This window comes from Camelina sativa, chromosome 16, assembly GCF_030686135.1.
Source record: "Camelina sativa cultivar CO46 ecotype springtype chromosome 16, ASM3068613v1".
NCBI classification, from domain to species: Eukaryota; Viridiplantae; Streptophyta; class Magnoliopsida; order Brassicales; family Brassicaceae; genus Camelina; species Camelina sativa.
In genome coordinates this window covers 420,308-446,382 of record NC_141895.1, presented here as the reverse complement: position 1 = coordinate 446,382, position 26,075 = coordinate 420,308, and the positions used below count along the sequence as shown (strand labels likewise).

The following is a 26,075-nucleotide window of genomic DNA, read 5'->3' as shown; positions in this document are numbered from 1 at the left end:
AAGCTGGTATGTACGAATTTGTTACTCTCTTTGGGTCAACAAAGGAATCTGGCAATTGTATATCTAGCTTTTGCAAATGTATGATTTTCTGGACCTCTGCATCACAGGCTAGAGTCCGAGGATCTTGCCAATTCAAGGATGTTTGATTCCATGTTAATTTTTTAACCAGCTTGCTAGTCTCTCCACCCAACATAGGGAATTCGAATTCTGTAAATTGACAGTCCGCGTATCTGGCCTTAAATAAATTTCCTGTGGTTGGCTCAAGATACTTTATAATGGTGGAAGACTGATATCCAACATATATTCCCATCTTCCTTTGAAGTCCTATCTTAGTTCTCTGTGGTGGAGCAATAGGTACATAAACGGCACAACCAAATGTTTTGAGATGGGATATGTCTGGCTCATGACCCGTTAATAATTGGGATGGTGAATATTTGTGTTCACTAGATGGCCTGATGCGTATAAGTTCTGCAGCATGTAAAACTGTGTGTCCCCAAGCCAACACAGGAAGCTTCGATCTCATTAGCAATGGTCGAGCAATTAATTGTATTCGTTTAATGAAGGATTCAGCTAATCCGTTTTGTGTATGGACATGTGCCACAGGATGTTCCACACTCAGCCCATGGACATACAATAATCATTAAACGTTTGGGATGTAAATTCACCAGCATTGTCTAAACGTATAGTCTTAAGGGAAAAATCTGGAAAGTGTGCTCTTAGTCTTATAATTTGAGCTAACATCCTAGCAAATGCTAGGTTCCTTGTGGATAACAAGCAAATGTGTGACTATCTGGTTGATGCATCGATCATAACCATAAAATATCTAAACGTCCCACAAGGTGGGTGTACTGGTCCACATATATCACCTTGTATCCTTTCCAGAAAGTTTAAAGTCTCTTTATGGACTTTGGCTGGTGATGGCCGTATAATAAGTTTCCCTTGTGCACATGCTATACATGTGATATTTTTAGGGATAACTTTTCTCTCTTTAAGGTTGTGCCCATTTGAACTATTAATCAGTTTACGCATCATGTTCGTACCCGGATGGCCAAGCCGGTCATGCCATAGAGTGAACTGTTCATTGAACATTTTGTGCTTTGCCAAGTTAGCTTCTATCATGTTAATCTTAGCATGGTATAAACCAGTGGCTAGTGCAGGTATAGTCTCTAGGACCTTCTTATGTCCATTTACAATTTCGGTAATGTATAGAAATTCTTTGCTACCTTCACCCTTTGTTTCAATATGATAACCATTCAACCGAATGTCTTTAAAACTCAATAAGCTTCTCTTAGAGCTGGGTGAGTACAAGGCATCACTTATTTCAATATGTGTGTCATTAGGTAATAATATATGAGCTTGGCTGTATCCTTCTATTAAGCTTGCTATACCCGCAATTGTACTAACATTGGCACTTTTCATTATGAGGTCTATGAAATATCTTTTATCCTTCAATATTGTGTGGCTGGATCCACTGTCCACCACTAGTATATTCATATCCTCATCCATTTCTATAATGACAATAATTTTGTTTTAAACTTTAATAAAACAAGCAAATAAATATTGAAATAAAATCATTGAATTTAAACCAAAATAATTATCCAATACATTACCATAAAATCATAAAATTAAACCAAAAATAAAATCGAAATTTAGTCATCATCTTTAAGGCAATCGGAAGTCTCATATGCTAGTGAATCATCATTCTCATGGTCGAAGTCATCTTCACCATCAAGATGCACATAGTTGGCTTATGGGTTCTTCTTCAAGACTTCTTGATATGCATCAATAAGATGCTTAGGTGTTCTGCAATTCTTGGCCCAATGGTTAGACATACCACATCGGTGACAAACATATTTAGCCTTGGATTGTGGTTTAAAGGACCCACGGCCCCTACCACCACGTCCGCGGCCTCCACGGCCATTACCGTCAAAACGGCTAGCCTGGAATTGCCCACGACCACCACGTCCTCTGCCACCACGACCACGACCATAGTGTCTTTCTCTGTGGACATAGTTGGTCTCTTTGGGCTCCTTAGGCTCATTCGGATTTTGCTTTACCACATCCACCTTGTGTGCTTCTGGTAATGGAGCTGTACCAGGAGGTCTCATAGCACTGTTCATCAACAACAATTCATTGTTCTGCTCAGCTAGCAGTAGACATGAGATTAGGTCCCCATAGGTTTCAAAACCCTTTTATCGGTATTGTTGTTGAAGCAATATGTTGTTAGGGCTAAAAGTAGACAATGTCTTCTCTAGTAGCTCTTTCTCGGTGACCTTAGTACCACACAACCTAAGGAGTGAGACAATCCTAAAAAGCTCTGAGTTATACTCATCCACGGATTTGTAATCCTGAATCATTAGGTTTTTCCAATCGAATTGAGCCTTTGGTAGGAGCACCGTTCGTTGGTGTCCGTATCTGCGTTTAAGCTCTGTCCAAAGGTCAAAAGGATCTTCTATGATGAGGTACTGGTTCTTAAGACTCTCAGCAAGGTGATGGCGCATATGCATAATGGCCTTGTACTTTTGTTTGTCAGATGGTTCAAAACCTTCCTCAATGCACTCAAATAAGTCATTGGACTTCAGCATGATCTTAGTGTCCAATGCCCATTGCAGATAGTTGTCTCCAGAAGCATTCAAGGCAGCATAGTCTAGGTTGTTAAGCCTTGCCATCTGCATAGAACAGAAATAGACAACCGATCATTAGCATGCGGTGTTTGAGACCGAACCATGCAATCAATTAATAGGTCATGCGGTATTTAAGACCGAACCATGCCTTAGGCTATGCGGTATTTAAGACCGAACCATGCCTTGCCTTTCACTTATTATTTTCGGCTTTTGGTATGCATGAAAAACAAACAAAACTAGATAGAAACTAGCATGCAACAATTTCCTTTTCTTAGATGTTTTTAGAAATTTCCTTTTTCTTAAAATTGGATAATGATAAATTTTAGGAAATATTTCCTTAAACTTTTAAGTTAATAATTATAATTAATTTAGAAATTATCCAAATTTATTTTATGCATAATAATTTCCGATTTTTCTTAAACCTTTTGGTTTAGGGTTTGAATTTCTCAAACACCTAAATCGATTTTAATTCTTAGAATCATTAGATTAAATTTTCTTTTAACTTAGCAAAATTTCCTACTCCTAATAGGAACTAGGTTCGAATTTTAGCAACCTAAAACAAGTCTACCAAATTCGATTTTAGGGTTCATGCATCAATAAACAATTTATGCAATACCCGATTTTATGATATTGTATACATGATCTGATTTTTATACTTATGATGCATGCAATAAACAAACAAGCAACAAACAATCCATGACAAACAAATCCGATTTTAGGGTCATAGAAATCATAGTTTTTAACCTTTTATTAGTTTGTGCAGTTGCAGGATTTTAAGGTTCAATAGTTTTAGATTCAAGTTCGATTATATGGTCCCATAAGTTTCGATATTACCTTAACACCAAAAAGGGTCTGACCGGTTTTGACCTGGGAGCTAAAGACCTCAGATATCTCTCACGAACCTCGAACAGAACCGCAAACAGCTTTCCTACGAACAGATCTCAAACCGCTCCTTGCACCGCTCACGTACTGCACTCACCCCGGAACCGCGAACCAACCTCGAACAGGTTTCGGATAGAACTTGATCACGAACACAGTTTTGCTCATGAACAGGAGTTAGTTTCGAACAAAGAGGAGAAAGATGGCGGTTTAGGGTTTTGGTGGAAGAAGAAAGATGAACGGCAGCGGTTAGGGTTTTAGGGTTTTACTCAGCTGGATTTTTAGAAACGATCGTGCTGATAACGTGTTGTAAACTAGAGAATCGAATGAAGGAATTCTCTTGTTCTTATTCATTGATCAAACTCGAGGTTACATATATATAGTCAAGGGCAAAGCCCAATTATATTAGGAATACTAAACCGACCTAGATAAAAGGATAAGGCAGATGGGCCTTATGGCCTTGGACGGACACAGACCATGTACGGACCATGTATGGGCTGATTATGGAGTCCATCCGTAAACTGGTTTATAACATTAATATAATTTTCGTTTTTTTCTTTTTTGGTAAGTCATAATTTTGTAAAGCATATTCTCTCCATTTTTTCTGAATTTATGACAGGTAAACCTCATTTCTAGTCTTTTATTTTTGTCTCGTTTTGTCTAAGAGTTTTTACTACATCATTTTCTAAACTGATACGTGATAAATGATAACAGTCAAATAGTCTACCTAAAGTTAACATGTAATAAATCATCTTCTCATTCAAATGGACAATGACAAAAATCTCTATCTTACTATCGAGTAATTAACTATATATACCTACAAAAAAAAATAAAAAATAGGATGGTCAAAATGAAAAAAAAAAAAAAAAAAAAAACATAAAAAAGGATTTGAATCTCATTGATGAATTTTAGTAAAATTGTTAAAGTTGTTAAAAAAATCTATGCATTAGAAAAGGAAAAATATAACTTGTTTCCTTACCTATATATGCATGCGAGCATAATTAGTTGACTTCTCAATTAGACTATATATATTGATAACTGGTCGTTATACTTTCCAAATAATTCACATGTAATGATATATATGTATATTTAGTTCAAAAAAAAATGATATATATGTATATTACATATAACTGCATGTAAAAATGAAAATAAAATATATACACGAAAAAGTGTGTTTTCCAAAAAAATTCACATGTGTGTTCACATATTTTTACGTATATTTCCTTTTTAAAAACGATTCACTCGATATTGTATGATTTGTATACCCGTTTGTTCACCTTAATATAAAATGTATAAAAGACGAAGTTAAACCAACTTTAATCCCTAACTAAAAACCGACAGAAACTGCTTCAACTATTTTATTGCGAAGGTACATATATATGTTCGTCACCTTCTCGATCCCAACTGTACATGTGATTTTTTTTTTTTTTTTTAATTGTTCTTTATTCTTGGTTCTATAACGCCTTTAATTTCCTCTACATACCAACGACAGGTTGCACCCATCACCCATGTCGCCTCTATGTTTGATTTTAAGGGAGTGTTTTCTGGAAATTTATATGTATATTTTATTTCTCTCACTGACGATCAACATTGCCTCAGAATTGTCAAGGGAGTTGGGAGTTCCATGTCTCCCTAATAACATGAAGTTTTATTTAAGGCAACACAGTAAATTTAAAAGATTCAAACTATCTGCAGCAAACATAATAACATGAAGTTTTATTTATGTCTTGTTGATGGCTTGTGTGGTCAGGATTTGTTGGGCCATTCTCACAATTGCGTACGTATTCGTTTTCCCCATGAAGGTCAAATTTGTGGTGGAACCCACAAACGAGTCGAAGAAATTGGATTGAGATGGAGAAGAGTACCCAAACTAAAATACAAGACTTTGACTTCGTTCTTCTAGTATTAGTAGTTTGGTATTCTTCTTTCTAGTGTGTTGATATTTTCATGGTTTTGTTTTTTGTTATTTTATGGTTTTGTTTTGGGTTGAGATACTATTTTATTTTTCTCCATTGTTTTTCTAAACTACTTATAAGGGAATATGAATAATCTATATTATTATTTTCACAGCAACTTTAGCAAAGAAGGCTTGAAGTTGAGAATTATTTATATCTCATGCCATTGTAATTTAATATTTTCTTTAATAAAATTATAAAACAAAAAAAAATTTCCTAATTTGTTTCTTTATTAAATCTGAAATAAAATTTCCAAATTTCATTCTCCTAAAATCTCTCTACAAATTCTTTACAATAATCGATTTAAAATATAAATTTATGAGGAGCCTATAAATCAGCTACATTTGATTTTCTATCTTCCTAATTAATCACCACATTCAATTCTAAAATACAATAATTTTGTCCCGAATTTCTATATATAAAATCATATTAAAAAAATTAATGACTTATAATCAATCAAAATTATCTAATAATATAAACTTGGCATATTCCCATATATATATTATGCGATTTTATAGTTATTAATTTGTTTTTATACGATTTTATATATAGAAATTTGGGACAAAATTATAGTATTTTAGAATTGAATGTGGTGATTAATGAGATTAAGTTGAATATGTCCACCTGTAAGTTGAATATATCCACCTATAAATAATGTTGACTCCTATTCTCAAGTTAGTATCACCAGCAACATAAAAAGATGGACCTATTTGCTATGCTCATTTGGCAGCTGCACATATACAACTGTGATGAAATATGTCGAGATGTCATGGAGTGATCACCAAATCTAGAGCAGTTCCTATGCCTCCCATCATCCCATGCCACAGCTGAAAGATAAGATTGTGACCTCTACGTTCTTTTGCTGATGGAAAACAGTCTAAAATAGCTGACTTTTTAAAAGTTTTTATGCTTTATAAATGTCTATCTCTCTCTTTTTGTTTACTTTTCTCTCGATTCAATACTTCTTATTTTATTTTTGGTCTATCATTCAAATTCACAGGGTTATATAGCTTCACGGGTTTGGATTAGTATTAATGTAAATTTGAAATATCATTATTTTGGTAGTACACAATTATTCATTAAAAGTATTTATCAATATTAAAATATTAGACATATTTAATTAACTTGATTAAATTATGATTATGTAAAAGTAAATTATTTCTCTGTATACTACGGGTTAAATCCTAGTATTAACTATCAAAATACACTTATACAATTTTAAATACTAAATAAATTAAACAAAAATTAACAAAAAAATGCAGCTTATAATTTTCATATTTTAGTTTAAATATATCTTCCCGCGGTGTACCGCGGGTTAAAATCTAGTAATGATTTATGAGCAGCAACCAACGTTGTTGAACGTTGTTGTGTGTGTTGGATAAAGATATGGCCAAGCCATTGCCATTGTTGTACTACTTATTTACGAATTATAAATGTCTCTAGAATGTCTCATTTACGAATAAAACCCCATATTTAATAAAACCCCATGTTTCTTATTTACGAATTACGTTGTGTTTCTATTTACATATACGTTTTAAATGAGTAGAATTGAAATAACAAAAAAAAACGTTTTTGTTAAATATTTAAATTTAACACTTAAGTTTGACAATATATTTTTTTTATTAATAAAAACGTTTTTGTAAAATAAAATTCTTTTAGTTGAAATAACAAAAAAATATTCAAAACATGATTTTTGAAAAAATCATCCTGAGGCGAGTCACGGTTGTTCTGAAACTCGACACCATAAACGAGAGAGAGTAGCTGCCATTAGTTTGTTACACATAGTACAAAAGAAAACGCATCAAAGTCAGAGATAGCATCTTTATTTACGTCCCATCAAGATCAAACTAAAAGACGACTATTACGAACCTGCTAATACCTCTCTTGGGATCGATGGAGATCATTCAATCAATCGAACGATGATATGCTTTCAGCTCTGATCAATCTTAGTCCTATGCATAATGTAATGTTGTTGCAGCGATCATCATCAGAATTCACAGTCTCTGCTAAAGACATTCTCTGGAGAAAGTACTACTTACAATGTCATCTTCAGACATGTGCATGTCAATTTGACATATGGTTTCGATTTCCCGAGGAATATCATCATCAGATGAAGAAGCTGCCACGACCATATATGTACCTTATAGCTGCTCTGAGTCAACGGTTCACATCAGTTGCCTTAAGGGATTCCATATCATATTCCTGAAAGTGATTCAATTAAATCCATCCTCATTAACATAAATTTTTTAACACTTAGCTTGCATCATCATATACCACAATTGCTAGAGGAATTGGATGCATACCTCCAATATATTTATTGAGATGGCAGCAGCAGCTATGGCTCTTTCTTTCAGCAAAGAGTCCAGGCAAAGACATGACATCTGTTAAAGGAGCACCACTTGATGATCAGCAGATTCTTCTCCCCCTAGTGCCCATCCCACCAAGTAATTAACTAGAACTACCATATGTATATATAACTTTTGTCTCTCCTCTCTGTTTGTGCATCCCTCCCTAACTAAGTAACTAACACACAGCTTCTATATATATATATATATATCTTTGGTTCTAGTACTAACAGAGTCGTATGCTTTGATGATACTATCGAATTAGCAATCTACAATCTTTGCGACACAGAACATGCAAATAACAAAAAAAGAAATTATTGCAAAAATAACCTTCCTAAGACTTATATAGCTCTGCTGCTGTCTTCTACATCGTTGATCATGATGCCTCAGACCAATCCTGCTGAGAGGGAAAACTGTTAAGGAGTTAGGGCATCTCCAATGGTAAACATGTAAACAAATATGTTAGCATTATTTTAAATAGATAAAATACAAATTCAAAGCTAATAACTTTCATAAGATACAAGTGGAAAATATACCTCCAATGGTAAAGTTCTTAATTCAAACGTTCTTAATTATTTTTCAAAAACTTGCTTTAAGTACAAGTAAAACATGAATTTACAATCATGTTCTTCCTAATCTTAAATCAGTTTGTGCTTCAAAAAAGATCTAAACAGAGGGAACTACTTGTGGAGTATTTACGTTAAGAGTGCAAAAAAGAAAAAAGGCAGACCTTTTTGGTCTTCTTGGCAGCATCTTTGCGTTTGTCCATGTCAGATCCCTGAAAAAGATACAAAGGATTAACTATTGCTCCATTACGGCAACTTGTATAAGATTTTGGACCAGCTTGACGAAGATTTTCTCCTCGGTAGTCTTCTTGTTAGAAAGCTGTTGCATGGACTCAAACACTTTGGTGTCAACTTTTCTTTCCTCGACCTTAGTGGCTTGCGAGCCTTCTTCTTCTCCTCCAGAATTTTCTCATACTCTGGAAACTCTTCCAGAGACATCTCCTATTACAACAAACAATATGAGTTTTTCTAATTAGCAAACATGAAAACTTTACATAAGAGTTCATAAGATATTGCAATAGCTGTAATCGATGACGGTACCTTGTCTTCAGCTTCTTTCTGTGCTTGCTCTTCGGCTTCTTTGGTTGCATCAGCGGTTTCATCCTCACCTCCTTGCTTCTCAGCAACAGGGCTCTTCTCAACCTCCATGGTGGGTTCCTCAGTAGCTCTAATGTATCACAAATATTAGTTTTTAAACAGCCTAGAGAGTTCAAGACATATGGAATGGAAAATTAAACTGAAGACCAGGATGCTTACGGAGCAATGTCATCTTCAGTAGTTCTCCAGTTTCCACGACCACCACCCTCACGTTTTAGATCAGTACTAAACAAAACAAAACAAAAAGATCACAAATATTAGAAGTTAAACAACAAAGCAGTAACCAAAGTAGTGGACAGAAGAAAGAAGAAAAAAAAAGCTTAATTACCCACGACAAGTACCGCTACGGGATCCAAAAGCTTTATGATTCGGAGATGAGCAAGACAGCAGCAAACAAAAATTTCAGAGATAGGAAACTCAGAAAAATAATAAAGAAGCATCAAAATAGCCTAAAATTTCTCTAAGACACTGCAAAAAAAGATCAATTGCGACCATTGTTCTTGATCAGTATGAAAAAGGTCACATGAAAAGTTACATGGATTCACATATACATATACAGCATCAACTAACATTAACCTATAAAAAAACTTAGATTCCACAAATTCAAAATGTATATACACACTGATTCCAGATCAAACAAAGCACAGATCTAATCCAAATCTGCTAAAAAAGAAATCAATACATATTAGTACTTCCTCTATCCTCCAATTGAGCTAACGAAACATTCTGCTACGACGAATTCGTAAACCCAAGAGACCATCATCCTCATAAGAAGAAGAGCGGTGACGCAAACCTCTCCCACGCCGCCGTCTCCTCCGCCTATACTCAACAAAAACACAAGCCATATGTAAACCACACTGAAACCCATAACCAACAACCCAAACTCTCAACGGCACGTTAGGTCTCTCGTCACAGCTAAGAATCAGAACAGCGACATCGATCGCAACAAAAAGCTAGATTCTCCAACCAAACTCCGATTTGCAGATGATAACCAGCGGATTAGAGAGAGTTCCTTCTCGATTCTCCTCTAAAATCAAATGAGATAGATCAAGATCCCTTCTGTCGCCATCGGAGATAACGAGACATCGCGAGAGAGAGAGAGAGAGAAGAAAACAAAAAAAAATCAGGCGCAAGTTTTTTTTTTACCATTTTACTCTAAAACGCTACCCATTCACATGTAAACACGTGGCTGTAAGATATAAAAATTTATTAGCTTAAGATATACTATTTCTTAGCATAATGACCATTTTTGATTTATTTGTTTTTCCCATTTTTGCCTAAGATATTTTTGCTTACATACTCCCATTATAAATCAAACTTTATCACAAAATCTAAGATTAGTAAATTATCAAAAACACAATAACTCTTTTAAAGAGAATCAATCATCCGAGATTAAAAAAAAAACGTGATAAAACCGTAAGACGACGAAACTGAGAAGCTCACGGTGGATTCTAAAAAGAGAAGAGAGCGATCCAAAGGGTGAGAACATAGAAGAGCAGAGGGATCTCGTACAAGAGTCCGTTATCCTTGTCAGACATTACTACGCCTTTTGAGATGATATGCAATCACAACATACAGTAGTAATAAGCTCCCATGGCTTTCAAACAAAACAAAAAAGGAAATTTTTTGATTGCAACGGTCACATAAACTTAGTTTTTAAGGAAATTTTAAGAGATCTGTTTCTCGTATTTCCTTTTTTTCTTTATTATTAGTCGTCACAACGGTAACAAAATGTATTTACCTTTTTACCGTTTACAACCGTCATCTTCTTTTTTATCCCACGACCCACGTCACGAGAGGTGAGAGATGAGATAATATGATTTGAGTTTAATAGTATAGTTTAAGGTGAATGCCCATTATAGTTGTTCGGTCCATTATCTTTCTTCTTCTTTTTTTTGTACGTTTTTTTTATGCCAAACAATATAATAAGTAACCCTCCCATTTATGAGCTTTGGCCTTTGGCTAGAATTGATCGATATTACTTAACTTTCACCTTTTGATTTTTGACAGTAGTAACAAAGTTAATAGGTAGAGAAATCTCATCAAAAAGAGAAATTGAATCGTTGTTTGTTCTATTTTCTTTTTGTGTCATCTGCTAAATAATATCATCGTAATGCCATGTTTTTTACTAGCATAAAATTCGTATAGCTTCTTCCTTGAGAAACAAATTCAAAACTTCTCAATTCTTGAAACGCCATCAACATGTGTTAAAAATACTGGTATGGTTTTGACTATTTCGTTAAAAATATTCATTGCGTCTAAATTTTTGGTGGTATTGTTCAACTGCATCACAAGTATTTGACTACAACATATACAAATAATCTACTAAACTAACATGGATGCATACCGATCACAAAATCAGACCCATAAACTGCATAATACGATCACACAAAAAAACAGAGAACAAAACAGTTTAGTACCACCTAGTAATTAAATCTGAGATTGATGATTAGTCGGGAATTAAAAAAATGTAAGCAGAGTTACTAATAATTGATGATTTGTAAGTTGGAAGATTTTTAATACATGATTATGTAAAACTAGTCATTTTGATAAAAAGAAGATGATACATTTGGTCTTTCGAAAGTAATAATAATCCAAGCGGCTGAACATCTGTTGTAAAGTAGATGTTGTTACGGTGTCCAATTTGTCCGTAGTCTTTTTCTTTTCCCCTAAAAGTATATTTTTTATATAAAAAAAGGGATGCAAGTAAAAAATGTAGAAATACTTTATTTAAAATACTTTCATTCCGTCCAATAAAAGAATTGAGATTTGATTGGGGAATAGACAACACACACACCGTCTCTAAAATACGTCTTTTTAATTCTTCTTTTCGTCGTATCTAGTACTATTTATTAGGAACAAGAGAGATACACACACCTTTGTTTGAGAAAAAAAATATATATTGAACAAAGAGACTTTTTTTTTTTTTTTTTAACAAAGGAACAAAGAGACTATTATTATTATTATTATTATACATACAATGCAACACAAATACACAATAATAGTCTTTTTATAAAGAGTAATATATATTGAGGGATCTTTCAAGGGATCCATGCCAACAAATTAAGCGGATATCTTCTTATTAGTATTGTATTTGATTGACGGTTTGACTATTTTTTTAGTCCTGGGCAAACGGTGAAGTCGGGTTTTTCGGGTCGGGTCTTTCGATTTTGAGGTAATTTTGGGTTTGAAAAAATTTAACCGAACCAGATTTTGGTTCAGGTCGGTTGGTACTCGGTTTATACGGATCGGTTATCGATTTTTATTTGTCTTCCGAAATTAATCGAAACATTTCAAATTTCGGTTAATTCCACCCGAAATTACCTAATAAAAGAGCCAAAACAAGTATAAATACTTGACAATTCCTTGTCTTACATCTGGGAACCATTACAGACCATTATGATAAGCTAGCATTACATCATATGTAAGCTAGCAAAGTACCAAAAAATCATTAGAGACCATTACATAAGCTGATAAGCTAGCATTGCATCAAGTTTAAGCTAGCATTGTACCAAAAAATCATTATAGAACCATCAAACACGTTAGTCATTACACATAAGCATGCAACTCCACATCCAAAAGTAGTCAAAAGAGCAGCTTAGATGAAAGTCAGTAGTATCCCAGTCCGTTGTTAATTAGGCTTTGCTTATCGGCATCAAAAAGTAGTCAAAAGACGCAGCCTCTACCTACCTACGCATCATGAAAATTTGAAAACCATAACAAAGAGTTAGCGAATCTGATAAAGACATAAATCAAACAAGAGTAGAGACTTAGGTAGTTAAGCTTGGTAAGGTTTTGATTTAGACTCTTAACAGTTCAAACCTTAATAAACTAAACCTTAACTATGCAAGGGAAAAGTAAAGAAAACATACCAAACTCCCATTATGATGAATCATGTTGGAGCTGCCGCTGAATTCCTTTCATCTACACAAGGAAACAAAATCATAAGTACATAAGAGTTTTATAAAGCAAAAAAATCAGAATACATGAGACTTAATTTTACTTACCAAGAGATTCAAGAAACTCAACTTCTTCCAGCATTTGCACCAAGTTTGCTATCTGTACTTCTGATTTATATGAACACCTTAACCATTGTTGGGTGCATATCAAAACCTCAACCATGTAAAGAGTTAAAGAACTCCTATAAGGGTCCAACACTCAGCCACTTGTACTAAAAGCAGACTCAGAAGCCACTGATGAGACTTGAACTGATAGAACATCTCTAGCAAGTTCTGACAAGATCGGAAACTTCAAGCTATTGCACCTCCACCAGCTCAAAACATCATAAGGCAACCCCAAACTATTTTCAGCTCTTACCTCGGTTTTTTCAGACAAATAAATCTGCAACTCACTGCAGCCATCTTCAGTTCTCCTTAAGTCAACCATCTGATTGTAAAGTGTGTCCATCCGCTCATAATCTTCATCATCCGACAGGTCACACATGACAGGCGGGTCAGACATTGTAGGAGCTTTGTTGTATACTGCTTGGCTCAGCCTGGAACTGTAATCCTCATACAACTTCTTCATTGCCAATTCTATTGAAGAATTAAGGTGCTTACTCTCTATGGTGTCCTTACCATATAGCTGATCGAAGCAGAGGGAAGCAAACTTCAACTTATTGCGAGGATCAAAAACACTTGCCATAATCACTAGAGGATTCATGTTATGCAATCCATCCCAGTATTTCTCGAACTTATCTCTCATGATATGAGCTTGCTTTCTGATCTTTTCATCGGAGCTGCCACACTTAGCAATGAGACTCCTCTCGATGTCCACAATTTCACTATAACATAGTGTAGAAGTGACTGACTTTGAAGCTGAGAAGGTCAAAGTACACTTGTAGAAGATTTTCAGAAACTTCACCAATCTTGAAACTTCCTCCCAATCAGAATCAACAGGTGGTCCAACTCTCTTTTTCTTTGTCTTCTCCTCCATTTCCTCAAAATAATCACAATAGAGTTTGTCTTCAGCCGCCATCTTCTCAAACGCAACTCTCAGCTTCAAAGCAGAATTTAACATAAGATAAGTCGAGTTCCAGCATGTGATAACATCTAATGGCAAGCTACCTCTATTGACTTTTCCTGTTTCACACCTCATTGCAAAAGACCTAAGCCTAGAAAAAGATGATCTCACATACTTGATTGCATTTCTGATGGCAACAATACTCGGATTTGACTCTTTCAAACCATCTCCAACAATCAAATTCAGAATGTGTGCACAACAACGCATATGTAAGAAATCCCCATCTATAACTAATGCTTCTCCTTCTCTCAGCCTTAACTCATCTTTAAAAACATCCAGCGCCTTGTCATTACTCTTTGCATTATCAACTGTCACTGTAAAAACCTTCTCAATACCCCATTCTTCTAAGCAATCCATCAGTTGTCCTGCAATGGTGTCGCCTTTGTGGTCAGTGATGACCTTAAAGCTGAGAATCCTCTTCTGCATTTCCCACTGAGCATTGATCCAATGAGTTGTGATCACCATGTAGTTGTAAGAGGTTACAGGACTTGTCCATATGTCCGTAGTCAGAGAAACCCGTTGTTTCTCAACCCCAAACAGATTCTTCAAAGCAGCTTTCTCTTGCAGATAAAGTCCAACTATATCTCGTGTACAAGTCCTTCTCGAAAATGTCTTGTAGAGAGGCAAGACATTCGAACAAAAGCGTTTCCAGCCCTCATATTCGACAAAGGAGAATGGCAACTCATTTACCACAACCATCTCATTAACTGATCTTCTAAATACCAGCAGATCAAACTTGATTACCTTCAAATTCCCAGCACTATCACCACTTAGAACCTTCTGTTTTTCCTTGTCATCATAATCCTTGTACTGCTTGCAGATTTTTAAGTGGCCTAACATCAGACTAGTGCCAATGGTTTTTGAATCGCAATTCATCTCTTGACCATAGTACATACAGTAGCTCTTTGTGGGTTCGTCATCCCTTTGCAGAAAATGCTGCCATACAACTGATCTTTTAGAATACTTCTTATGTGGTCTTGGTGGCTTAGCAGAAGCAGATGCTGGTGCTTTACACGTCTTTCCAGTTTCAACCTCTTCAGTAACCTCAGGTTCAAGCAGCGGGTCTTTCTCATGGTGTTCTTTAGACATCTACAAAAGTTACACAAAACTGGGTTATCACAAATATAATAGACAAAGACATAACAAGCAACACAAGAATAATAAAAAAAAACAAGACATAACAGTCAACACAAGACTAATACAAAAACAACACAACTATAATACACATACAAGACACGACAATAATGGTTTTGTATGTGTATTATAGTTGTGTTGTTTTTGTATTAGTCTTGTGTTGTCGTGGCAAAGAGTAATCAAAGTACCTCATGGCAAAGAGTAATGACAATAATAGATAATAGTTGTCTATATAATACAAATACAAGACACGACAATAATCAAAGTACAAAACATTTGACATATCTCTGATTTTGAAGTTTAGAAACTCTAAAATAAACCCTAACACTAAATGGTTACACTTATACAGCTACACAATACAAGGAGCATAAACAAATTACAAAACCATAAGAAGAATCGATCAACTCTCATTTGGAAGTTTGAAAACAATCCTTAAAACCTAAAATGCTACAATAGATACTAGTACTAATACTAATAGATACACATAAACAAATAAGAACAGTAAACAAAGCACAAACCCCAGATTAAGTCATCTTAATTTCAGATTTTGAAGTTTAAACCCTTAACTCTAAAATTTGACAAATCGATTTGGAGAATTTTAGGTTTAAGAGTTTAAACTTCAAAATCTGAGCTGATAAAGATTAAGAAAGAAATTATACAGAAAAGAAACAAACGAAGAAACGATTGAGGAGAAAGAAGAAGAGCTTTACCTCTAACAAATTCTCTTCTATGGATTGAAACCCAAGTCTTTCACAATAACAGAGGTTTCAGAAAATAAAAGAGATTGTAGAAGATGAAGAATTGATGAAGGAGAAGAAACGAGATGATCTTTGCTTACTGACTATTTGATTATGTCGGGAAAATGAGAACTTTGCTCGCTTTAACAAGAGACGAAGGCGGAGAAACAAATAGGCACGATTATTAGATAAGGTTAGTAGCTCATTAGCTTTATATAGGGAACCAAACATAATCTCGGTTTAGGTAAAACCGATCGGTATCCGATTACCGATCTGACCCGACCCGACTTCCGAAATTGCAAAACATTCTCGCTGATCGGTTGCAGCTCATGTCTGTACTCGGTGCCGAGAACCGAATTCGTCGGGTTTCTCGGATCGGTTTGTTCGGTTCGACCCGTTCGCCCAGGACTAATTTTTTTGATCGATAGAGAAAATTGTAAAAAGATTTGGAGGCTACTCATTTAGCTTTGGAGGTTCCTCAAAGGGTATAATTGGAATTTGCAAAAAATGATTTACCTTCAACTTGAGCCGCTTGTTGTATATAATATAAGAAACAAAAACTTCAATCCTAGATAGTTTTGCACATGTTTGAGAGAGAGAGAGCCAGAGAGACTGAGAAAACAGAAAAAGGAGAAAATGGAGAGAGAATGAGAGATCCAGCAAGTGTCGGTAGAAAGAGGGATGTCAGAGTGGAAGTTCAAAGTTGCTAGCATCTGTACACTTTTGGTTCTTTTTGACCTCGGCTTAATCGGCTATCTATTTGGAGAACCGGTCGCTTACGCAGTTGGTACCATCTTCACTTGCATACTTCTTCTTTTGGGTTACTTGGGGATAATCATATACCACAATTGCTAGAGGAATTGGATGATGAAAATGGTAGTCATCAAATTTCATGATGTATTATTATTATAATACACATAACACAACACAACACAATAATGAGTAATATATATTGGGGGATCTTTTAAGGGATCAATGCCAACAAATTAAACTGATATCTTCTTATTAGTATTATATTTGGTTGACGGTTTAACTACTTTTTTGACCGATAGAAAAAATTGTAAAAAGACTCGGAGGCTACTCATTTAGCCTTGGAGGTTACTCAAAGGGTATAATTAGAATTTGCAAAAAAAAAAATCTTCTCTATATATTAGTATAGATTCGCTAACGTTACTAGTTTATCTTTTCCAAAATTAAGAAAAAATATAGCTAAGTTATCTTTCTTTTTACAAATTTATTATTTCCTCACTAATTTATATAGTACTTCTTTTGTATCACAATAGATGATGTTTTAAAATTTTACATTAATTAAAAAAATATTTAATGTTTAACAATAAGTAAATTAGGATTTTTACATTAATTAAGAAAAACATTTAATGTGTTGTTGGATAAAGATATGGCCAAGCCATTGCCATTGTTGTACTACTTATTTACGAATTATGATGTAATGTCTCTAGAGTTGTCTGTCAAAAAAACTTCTATTTACATATACATTTTAAATGAGTAGAATTGTCTTATCAATATAACATATTTACACTTAAGTTTCAAAATGTAATATATAGTTTAAAAATACATGTAAAGCCTTCCAACACCAAAACTGCTTATCCATAAGATTAGATAGGATGTTAAATACGGTTTGTTCTTAACGTATTTATTAATTTTTTAACACTTAGCTTGCATCATCATATACCACAATTGCTAGAGGAATTGGATGCATACCTCCAATATATTTATTGAGATGGCAGCAGCAGCTATGGCTTTTTCTTTCAGGAGAGAGTCCAGGCAAAGACATGACATCTGTTAAAGGAGCACTACTTGATGATCAGCAGATTCTTCTCCCCCTAGTGCCCATCCCACCTAGTAAGTAACTAAAAATACCATATGTATATATAACTTTTGTCTCTCCTCTCTGCTTGTGCATCCCTCCCTAAGTAACTAACACTAACACACAACTTCTTCTATATATATATATATGCGTTTGAACAATCTCTTTGGCTTTATCCACTGCTCCTTTAAGACCCTTGTCTGGATTCGTTAGCACAATCAATCTCTTTGGTTCTAGTACTGAGAAGAGAAGAGAGCGATCCAAAGGGTGAGAACTGAGAAGAGAAAAGGGATCTCGTACAAGAGTCTGTTATCCTTGTCAGACATTACTACGCCTTTTGAGATTATATGCGATCACAACATACAGTAGTCATAAGCTCTCATGGCTTTCAAACAAAACAAAAAAGGAAATTTATTGATCGCAACGGTGAAATTTTACGAGATATGTTTCTCTTATTTCCTTTTTCTTTCTTTTTTTTATATGTATACTACTAGATAAGGCCCGCGTTATTAAGCGGATAAAAATTAAAAAATTTATTAAGAATAGTTAAGTAGTAACATACATGTTTTTAGATTTTATCTTGTAACATTTTAATATTGAATATGAACCTCTCATATTTCATTAAAACTCTCTCAATTCCATTATATAAGAGTTTTATAATATTTTCTCAAAGTTCTATATACAATTTTTATTAATATAACAATTTATAACTATTTGAATTATACAATATATTTCCTATTGGTAGAAATTTTATAAATGACATAATATTTTTTGTTTATTAATCTTGTGCTTTTACCCAAAAACTCTTATAGCATACGAAGTACCATTTAAATATCTATACCATCATAATGGACAATATTTTAAGTTTAGTTACACATTTCATCTTAATGCATAGAAATAAATATTTTATATCAAACACAATAAATACATCATATCAAATCTATATCTTAGTAAGAACAGAAAATATAAATAAAAATTAACAAAATATAATTTGCAAAAAAAAACTCAATCAACATTATTTAAGATATATTTGTTATGTCGTTATCTCATAAGTACTAATTTTACCTTATGTCATAATCAATTTTAATGAGTAAAATTTATAAAATAAAAACATATATAAAGATACAGAGAAATTCTCAATAACTGAAGTTATAATTTATAATTTCTTTTTCAAATTATCTTATGTTTTGACATATGCATTACAAAAATACATGTGTTAAAATTATAAAATTAAACATTAAAAATTACTAATATTCTTGAATGATTTTTTTTTAACTGAAACATATTAATATTTGAAAATTTTTTAATCTATGTAATCGAAAATAAATTTCATCGTTAGACATTCAGTTTAGTAATCACATTTAACTATATATTTCATCGTAAAACCATAATTCACTTCTTCATGGATTAGTTAAAAATTTTAATAACAAAAATAATATGAGCACATATGAGATAATATGTATATTGGTTAGTATTTTAAATTTAACAATAAAAATAATCAGTAAAAAAATCAGTTAACATCGACAAAATTTTTGGAAATCGAAAAATATCCTAAATATTATTCTTCTATATGTCATAATTTCATAAGTAATACTTTTTGTCAATTTTAATCAATTAACCAAAATTTCATTCTTACAAATGCATTTTTCTATTTTCTTTCAGGTTTCTCATATTACTACATGCATTAAAACATTAAAATAAAACATGTAAAACTATACTTATACAAATCATGTATTGAATTATTTTTTAATTTATTTATTCTTTCAAGGTTTTGTGTACTTACATACAATTAAAATTTATATTACAACGATAAATACAATTTATATCCGAATTATGTTAAATAACTTATGTTATTCTTTTTAACTTTGTTATTCATTATTTATTGATTAATATACATGCTTAATAAATTATTTTTTTGCTTACACTTGTAAAATTTATTAAGAAACCACATATAATATAATTAGCATACAATGGAAAATATATTGATTTTGTTAGTTTTCCTTTTTGATTTAGGAAAATAAATGTTTTAAAATATAAACATGTAAAATTCTGTAAATATAATTAGTTGTCCTACTACGTTTACAGAAAAAAAAATTGACATGTGTCAACATCTAATCAAAAGATTTGACACATGTCACAATCTTGTTAATGGGTAACTTTGACATCAAGCTTAGATAATAAGGTTTGTTAGTTTTCCTTTTTGTTTTAGGGAAATAAATGTTTTAAAATATAAACATGTAAAATTCTGTAAATATAATTAGCCGTCTTACGTTTATAAAAAAAATTGACATGTGTCAACATGTAATCAATATATTTGACACATCCAGCTTTATATGAGGTTCATCTGCAAATATATTTTCCATCATAGCAATCTAATCATCACTCATGATACCCCGTTTTCTTTTACTAGCATGGTTTGTAACTGTCTCTTTGATGTTCATGATTTTCTACTGTACTCAAAGTTTTGATTTGATATGAGATACCACTTAGTAGACATTTTTATATAATAAGACATATGCTCAATTTCCTTACAGTGATAGGTAAATATTTTTTAAACTTTTTTTTGTTTCTAGAAAGCGTGGCCAATATGTAGAATAGTAAAAATCAAATAATTGACATATTTTGTTTCTATAAACGTGGCCAATATCACGTAGAATAATATTAGTCTAAATATTGCAACTGCAACAAATAGAAATGTGCCTAATTCACGTGGAATAGTAAAATAGTAAAAATCAAATAATTGATATATTAATTTTTAACACGTGTCAATATCTTATCAATATATTTGACACATGTCACGATTTTGTTAATTAGTAATTTTGACATGGAACTTTATATAATAAAATTAGTCGTCACAACGGTAACAAAATGTATTTACCTTTTTACCGTTTACAATCGTCATCTTCTTTTTTATCCCACGTCACGAGAGGTGAGAGATAATATGATTTGGTGTGAATGTCATTGCCTGGTCTGCTTATTATTTACTAACAGGCACGAAAGAGCTAAAGATGCGCTTCCAAGACTTAAGCCCCATTATAGCTGTTGGGTCCATTATCTTTCTTCTTCTTATTTTTGACAATTGTCGGTCGTAATTTTTTTAATGCCAAACAATATAAAAGTAATAAGTAATAACCCTCCCATTTATGAGCTTTGGCTAGAATGGATCGATATTTACTTAACTATCACCTTTTGATTTTTGACAGTAGTAACAAAGTTAATTGGTAGAGAAATCTCATCTTAAAGAGAAATTGAATCGTTGTTTGTTCTATTTTCTTTCTTGTCATCTGCTAAATAATATCATCGTAATGCCATGTTTTTTATTAGGGGTAGGCATAAAAACCGTACCCGAATACCCAACCCGAAACCTGACCCGAAAATACCGGTTTGGGTTGGGTACAGGTATGTCTTAATAATTTTATTGGGTTCCATTCTCATCAACCCGTGGGTTCGGGTTCAATTCCGGGTAATACCCGATACCCAAACGGGTACCCGACAAACCCGAAATAACAAAACACTTAACATTTAGGCCTTTAGGGATTTTAGGGATTTCATCAGTTTGTTAAGATTTTGCGATTTTGTCGATGATTCAATTTCCTAAAATCTCTCCAGTTTCAATCTTCGCTTCAATCCTTTTTAAATCTTTATATAAATCCCAAAAACAAACCTGGAAACCCTTGGTGTTAACTTGTCAGAGACCTTGTCGTCGCCGTCGAAAGAGATAAACTCACCACCGTCAGCTTTGTCGCGAAATCATTCAGAGGTTTGTCTTCTTTCTACAGTTAAGTTATCAATTTTGTATTTCTTATTTTTGTGAAAATAGAATAGAAATTGAATCTCTGTGAGACAAAATCGAAACATCATAGAAATTAAATCTAAATTAAATTCTTTTGTTTTTAAGTTAGATTGTTAAAGTCTTGTTGTAGACTTGTTCTTTTTTCTTTTCACAAAACTTTTCATATACAGTATTTGGTTGTTTGGTTTAGTTTAATGATGCAGATACTTTGGTTTTTTACTTCTCTGTTGTTAAACACAAGTCATGAAAAAAATAGACTTCTTCAGTATATATACGTAAATATGAAATAAAACTCATTGTGTGAGTCTGTGAGAGATGAATGGTGGCAAGCAGTTCACGGTTGCATTGGTTGTGTTGTTGTGTTGTTTTTTTTATATAAAAATATATTGCCTATATAGTTTATACATATATTTTGAAGACAAAGAAGTTTCCTGCCTCGGAAGATTGGATGTGGCAAAGATGTGGCAAAGTTTTATGTCCACTTGTTGTTGACTTCTTATGTTGTTGTCGTGTATTTTTTTATTTTTTATTTTTTCATCTTGTTGTGTTGTTTTTTCTTTAACAGTTTTGTTAATCTATCGATTATTAGATTCTAGAGATTGATTATTGGTTTGTTTATATTTGTAAAATGCAGATGGCTTCTAATGATGATCCAAATCCTCCAGATGATAATGTTGAATTAGATGGATCGGATGTTAATTGTCAGACTCCTACTTCTGAAAATAAAGGGAAGAGAAAAGAGCAAGTTAGTGATGATGCAGAAGGTATTAGTTCTGCTAAGAAGGCGAAGACAAGATCTTGGGTCTGGGACCACTTCACCAAGCTGGAAAAAAAAACCAGAGAAATGCAAATGCCATTATTGTGGGAGAGACTTGGGTTGTGCTTCTAGCAATGGCACTTCTTCTTTGAAGAAACATTTGGAATTGTTCTGCAAAGAATACAAGGCATGGCAGAATGCTAATAATTCTTCTCAAACTGTTTTCACTTCTGACAGTGCTAGTGGTAGTCTTAGAGTGAGTAAGGTTTCAGAAGCAATAATTAGAGAAGCTACTAATGAGATGTTGATACTCGCAGAGTTACCCTTGTCTTTCATAGAGTGCTTAGGTTGGAGACATTTTTGTTCCAAGGCTCAGTTGTATAAACCTCTTTCTAGGAGAGCAGCATCAAGAGATATTATGGAGCTTTATGTTAGTAAGAAAGCAGCTATGAAGAAGATTCTTGGGCATAATAGGCAGAGGTTGTCATTGACTACAGACATATGGGTTTCAACCACTACTGGAGCCAGTTATATGGTAATAACTGCTCATTTTGTTGATGCTATGTGGAAGTTAAAGAAGATGGTCATAGGATTCAAGAGTGTTGATGATCATAAGGGTGAGACAATCTGTAAGGTTCTTCTTGAGTGTCTAGCTGAGTGGGATATACAGAGAGTGTTCTGCATCACAGTGGATAATGCTACAGCAAATAGTTCTGCTATGACTAAATTTAAGAAAGCAATGAAGCAGATTGGAGATGATGCATTGATATTGAAAGGTGAATATATGCATTTAAGGTGTGCTACTCACATATTGAATTTGATTGTTAGAGAAGGTTTGCAAGAAGTAGACAACAGTGTGGCTGCTATTCGCAATGGAATTCAATATGTGAGAGCTACAACAAACAGACTGAAATCATTTGATTTGCGTCTTGAGACAATGAAGATTAAAAGGGAAAGTGTACCTTTGGATGTGAAAACGAGATGGAACTCGACATATCTCATGTTAGATCAAGCGATGAAGTTTAAATTGGCATTTGAGAGGATGGAAGCTGAAGATAAAGTGTATAACGATTACTTTTTGGAAAAGGTGGATGGAAGTAAAAGGATTGGACCACCTACGCCAAGTGATTGGGTTGAAGTTGAAAGGTTGGTTTCTACTCTTGTCATATTTTATAAATCCACATTGGTTCTTTCAACTTCAAATTATGTTGCCTCTCATAAACTCTATAATGAGATAGTGTCTGTTACCAAGAGCTTGAATGACTTAACCTTTAGTACAGATTCTGAAGACGGTTTGAAAAAGAAAGCTTTATCTATGTTAAGTAAGTTGGGAAAGTATTGGGATCCATTTGGAGAACATGTTGAAATGAATAGGCTTGTGATAGTAGCAAGTGTTTTTGATCCTAGAAAGAAAACTAAATTTGCTGAGCTCTGTTTTGATGCATTGTATGGGAAAGGCAGTGTGGAGTCTACTCATCTTTCAGATGATTTGAGTAATATTTTGAAGGATTTGTATGATGAGTACAGTAGAAACAACTTATTAAACAAAACTGGTGGTGTGTCATCTTCTCAGGCACAAGGATTATCTTCTCAGTCATAGTCCCAAGACTAAGTTGCACCTGATTTTTGTAAGAAAGCAGGTATTTTTGATATGAAAAACGCATATGATGAGATTGTGATGGAAACAGGAAGTCACAGTTCCTCTAATGAGTTGGAAATATACTTGAAAGATAAAGTGGAGAAACCAAGTATTCCTAAAAGTGCAGAATACGACTTGTTATCTTGGTGGAAGGTCAATAGTGGGAAATACCCTGTTCTATCACTAATAGCTAAGGATATACTTGCAATGCAAGTGTCGTCGGTAGCCTCAGAATCTGCTTTTAGCACTAGTGGTAGAATTTTAGATCTTTATAGGAGTTGTTTAACACACCAGATGGTTGAAGTGTTGATCTGCACTGAGCAATGGCTAAAAGCTGAAATTCATATCAATGAAAAAGGAGTCTCTACAGTACAACATTTGCTTTTGGAAGCTGAGTATGATGATGAATTTATGAGAGGTAAGTTTTATTTTTTTATGAACTTTTGATTTTACAAGTTTGAATCTGATTTTGATTGTAAAATGGTTGTTCTTTATTACTTTTACTTCTTAATCTTACAGTTTTTATTTTTTTTAAAAGAATATGAACCAAAATTCAAACATTTGGACAGCTAATCTTGAGAATGAGTCACAAAAAATGATCTTTATAATAGTCAGAAAGGTTAGTTTAAGTTTATAGTCTTTGCATTTGTCATTATTCACATTCTTGTTATCTTGTTATTGACATTCGTTTCATTTTGTTTCAGGAAATATCAAATCAAAGACATCGTTCATGTTTCACTTCTAGACAACTTGCAGTTTCTATGTTTTACTTTACTTCTAGGTTTCACTTTCACGTCAGACTTGTATTTTCATTTTGAATAACTTCAGTTTTTATTGGATTTGTGTAATACTAATTTCGATTGGTTATCACTTTTTTTTAATCTCTTTAAGTCTTTGGATGATAAATTTGGAGATACATTGTATGTTTTGTTAGATTTTTATGTTTTTTGATGGTAAAGTGCAGGTTTTTTCTTGTATTTCAGGTTAGGTTCGGTTTTTCGGGTTGGGTTTTGATTGGTTTCGGGTATCCATTACCCGAACCGAATGAAACCCGTTTTTTCTGGGTTTTTGAAATTATAACCCAAACCGACCCGAATCCGGTAATACTCAAACCGAACCGAACCCAAATAGTAAAATATACCCAATGGGTTCTATTTTCCATTACCCGAACCCGAATGGGTAATACCCGAATCCGAATGGGTAATACCCGAACCCGACCGGGTTACCCATATGCCCACCCCTATTTTTTACAGGCATAAAATTCGTATAGCTTCTTCCTTGAGAAACAAATTCAAAACTTCTCAATTCTTGAAACGCCATCAACATGTGTTAAAAATACTGGTATGGTTTTGACTATTTCGTTAAAAATATTCATTGCGTCTAAATTTATGGTGGTATTGTTCCAAGTGCATCAAAATATTTTGACTACAAAATCAACATGCATACCGATCACAAAATCAGATCCATAAACTGCATAATACGATCACACAAAAAAACAGAGAACAAAACAGTTTAGTACCATTGAATTAAAATTGAGATTGAATGGTCGGGAATAAAAAAAAAAATTGTAAGCAGAGTTACTAATAAAACACCTTCTGGGATATAAAAAAAAGAAGAAGGTATTATCAGCGAAACTTGCAACTTTGGTTTAGGCCTCACATGAATCAGATAAGTACGTTATTCAACTTAGCTGGGATTAAGAAAGGCCCTTTTTCAAAAAAACCATAAATCAAACTACCTATGAGCCGTAATAATTCCTCTAAGCATACGACTGAAGACAAAGAAGCAGAACCCTAAAAGACTGGAGAGAAATTTGATATAAAAATAACAAATCTCCGATCTATATATTAGTCAGTCAGTGGCCGCTGCTACGGCTTGAGTTTGAAACTGAGGCGTCGACAAATATATATACTAGTTTCTTTCTTTTCATTAATTAGGGTTTCCAGTTTTCGAATGTTTTGGGCTTCTCATTTTTCGAATGTTTTGGGCTTCTCAATTTGGGCTTTTAGGTTCAATTTGGCCCTTTTTGTTGGATTACTTTCGAATTGCAAGACCAAAGTCTAATCTTTCTCTTTTTTTTGCATATTTGACTTTTTCTTTTTAAATCAAAATTAAAGGGTTTAGGTTCAGATGTCACAAAAAGGTCAATGATCATCTGTCTAAATATTTATATTTAAATGTTGATTTAGTAGAACGGCAGAT

At 33.5% G+C, this 26,075-nt stretch overlaps 1 non-coding gene and 1 pseudogene across 2 annotated transcripts; both read right to left on the bottom strand.

Moving 5' to 3' along the window:
* Positions 1–7,059: 7,059 nt before the first annotated feature.
* On the bottom strand, positions 7,060–9,365 carry LOC104749056 (RGG repeats nuclear RNA binding protein A-like; annotated as a pseudogene). Its single transcript, XR_015585103.1, has 9 exons — positions 9,295–9,365; positions 9,126–9,191; positions 8,910–9,036; positions 8,534–8,810; positions 8,134–8,203; positions 7,762–7,839; positions 7,498–7,660; positions 7,328–7,410; positions 7,060–7,219 (listed from the first exon to the last, which is right to left on the bottom strand). The product of XR_015585103.1 is annotated as an RGG repeats nuclear RNA binding protein A-like (transcript).
* Positions 9,366–25,436: 16,071 nt separating this feature from the next.
* LOC147924989 (small nucleolar RNA snoR83) lies at positions 25,437–25,570 on the bottom strand. The gene has a single exon (XR_015585526.1). It is a non-coding gene; the product is annotated as a small nucleolar RNA snoR83 (small nucleolar RNA).
* Between the last annotated feature and the right edge of the window lie 505 nt (positions 25,571–26,075).